This window comes from Melampsora larici-populina (assembly GCF_000204055.1).
Source record: "Melampsora larici-populina 98AG31 unplaced genomic scaffold MELLAscaffold_52, whole genome shotgun sequence".
NCBI classification, from domain to species: domain Eukaryota; kingdom Fungi; phylum Basidiomycota; class Pucciniomycetes; order Pucciniales; family Melampsoraceae; genus Melampsora; species Melampsora laricis-populina.
This window is the reverse complement of record NW_006768816.1, coordinates 23,093-26,107: the sequence shown is the minus strand read 5'-3', so window position 1 is coordinate 26,107 and position 3,015 is coordinate 23,093.

Here is a 3,015-nt window from a genome sequence, read left to right as displayed (position 1 = left end):
AATATTGACCACTCAGCCGGCGTTCTACAACTGAACTGCAAGCATTCCAAATATGTCACACACTCCCTTTTTAATTCAAACATCACTTCACTTTTTTCTATCATTTCCCTACAAGAACCTTATGTAAACCCCATTGACAACCTCCCACTCAACCTCACGAATTGGACCCTCATCTGCCCTACCCCGCGCTCCCCCAAGGAGGAGGACAGGCCGAGGGCTTGCTTATATATCAAACAAGCGCTAAACCCCATAATCAACCCCATCTTTTCACCGTCTAGAAATCTAGCGGTGGGTACTATAACTATCCGCGGCTACACAATACTGATAGCCAGTGTTTATAACCCCCAAAACACGCTTGATGGATTCGAGGCATTCACGGAAGTGCTCCAGAAGGCCCCCCTTACCACCCAACTCCTACCAACAATATGCACCACTGACGCAAACCTCCACTCTCCTTTATGGAATCCAAGCCATAGCAAAACCAACGACAAAAACTCCGAGAAACTGATCGAAATGCTCACCAGCTGGGGCCTCAGCTTACGATCCCCAAAAGGAATACCCACTTTTGGTGTAAGATTGGAAAACACGGAAGGCACCTCCATAGACCAGGTTTGGGTAAATGAAGACCTGGACGACGCCACGATCACATGCTACATTGACGAAGACGATATCATCAGTCACCAATCCGACCATCAAGCGATCATCACCATTTTTTCCACAAAAAATGGCGATGAAAACTTGTCCCAATCACAATCAAAAGAGAAAAAGAATTGGAATAAGGTTGAGAGCGCCTTTCTAAAGCAAGAGCTAACAACCTCCCTTCCAAAACTAATCCCACTAACCACACGAGACGACATTGAAGAATTTGATGAATCATTACGAACGGCCATTGTCAACGGCCTGAACAACAACTCCCCGAAAAAGACCACCTACGGCAAGCACAAAGCGTGGTGGCGCCCAGAAGTCCTGGACCCACTACGGAAGGAAGCCGTTAGGCTTCGACGAGCGGCGAAAAAGGACCGCTCAACCGAATCACACCAGGCTTATAAGAAAGCTCGCAACGCTTTCAACCGAGCGATCGACAAGGCAAAAGAGTCTTCTTGGAGACAATTTCTCTCAAGTGTGGACCACACCAATCTGTTTCAAGCTAAGCAAATAGCGTCAGGCAGGAAAGCCTCGTCGCTGGTGAGCACCATCATCACAGATGAGGGACTAACCTGTTCAACTAATGAAGAAAAGGCCGAAGCGCTGTTTGCAGCTACATGCGTGGCGACTGCACCGTGTCGCTTAGACAGCACTAACCACCTGATCTTCCCAATCACCGACCGCCCTTCACAGGAAAGAACACCTACGCTCCTTTCTGTCATCACCACCGAATCACTAACCGCCATCGTCAACAACAGCCCACCGAAAAAAGCCCCAGGAGGCGATGGGATCCAGAACTGGGTCTGGAAACTCATCTGGGATACTGTAAAAACACACGTAAAGTTCCTATTCCAATGCATCACTATAACCGGCCTTATCCCACGAGCCTGGAAAAAGGCGGTCACAGTGATGATACCAAAACCGGGGAAGCCTGATTACACCAAGGCGTCCGCTTATCGTCCAATTGCGCTACTGGTAACGCTCAGCAAAATATACGAAAAATTGCTGACAGTTCACTTATCAGGACATGCTGAAAAACTCAAACTCATCCACGATGGACACTACGGAGGGAGACCAGAAAGATCCAGTCAAGAAGCTCTGGTCCACCTGGTCTCCTGGATCAAACGAGAATGGTCCAGAGGAAAGGTAGTTGGCGCTCTGTTCGCAGACGTCAAGTCGGCCTTTCCCTCAGTACACCACCCACGACTCCTCGATACCCTCGAAAGGAAAGGTATCAATACTCAAACGCTTAATGTCATACAAGACTTTCTCACGGCACGAACAACAACCCTTACCTTCAATGGATTCGAATCCGACCCTTTCCCACTTGAGTATGGCCTGCCGCAAGGCTCGCCTCTATCACCTCTACTTTATCTCTTATACAACTCTTCCCTCTTGGAGATAACTGACAATATTCCTACAGCGTCGGCCTTGGGCTTTATAGACGATGTGGTCCTTCTGTCATCAGCCAACGACACACACCAGCTCAGCTCCCAAATGAGAACGCTATCATATCGACAACAGCAATGGGCTCGCGACCACGGTGCAATCTTCGACACAAAGAAAACCTTTTGGGTGCTCTTCAGCCTCCAATCACACAAAATCATCCCCACGATAGACTTTGCGGATAGGAAGCAGATCCAGCCTTCATCTTTCGCAAAGTGGCTTGGTGTCAAGATTGACGACAAGCTAAGTTTCAAACAGCAACGCCTTGACGTAATAGCAAAAGGACGTCAACGCGCGGGATTCCTTGCCGGCCTGTCGAAGACAGGATGGGGAATCCCACCCCACCTCTTCAGGATACTCATGACGACCACCATACACGCGGCCACCGACTACGGCGCGATGGCCTGGCTCCCAACGGAGCCATCAAAATTCTTCACAGACCAGCTCACGATTATCGACAACATATGCGCAAGAGCCGCACTGGGTGCTCTCAGCACCACCCCCGCAACTTTCCTGCGCCACGACCTCAACATCACCCCGGCCAAAGCTCGTCTCCAAGGCAAGAGTCTGAGCTTCATGGCAAGATCCCTAGCTAAGTCCAGGACTCACCCCTTTTTCCAGCTCATCCAACAAGCACAAGTCACGAACCCAAAAAGTCACCGCAATCCATTCCATCTTTTCTTTCAGCATCCTCTACACGAGAAATTTGAAGAATTCGTAACACAACTCCCGGTCGACCCAGCCTCAACCCTCATACGACCATTGAACTACTCCACTGTCCTGCAAGAGGACGAGAACGTAGCAAAAGCCAACACTTTACAACTAAAACCCTCAGCCCAACATCTACTGATTTTTTCAGACGGCTCTCGAATACCGAAGAAGACTACGGCAGCAGCGGCATGGTGCGCAAACAGCAGAACTTCC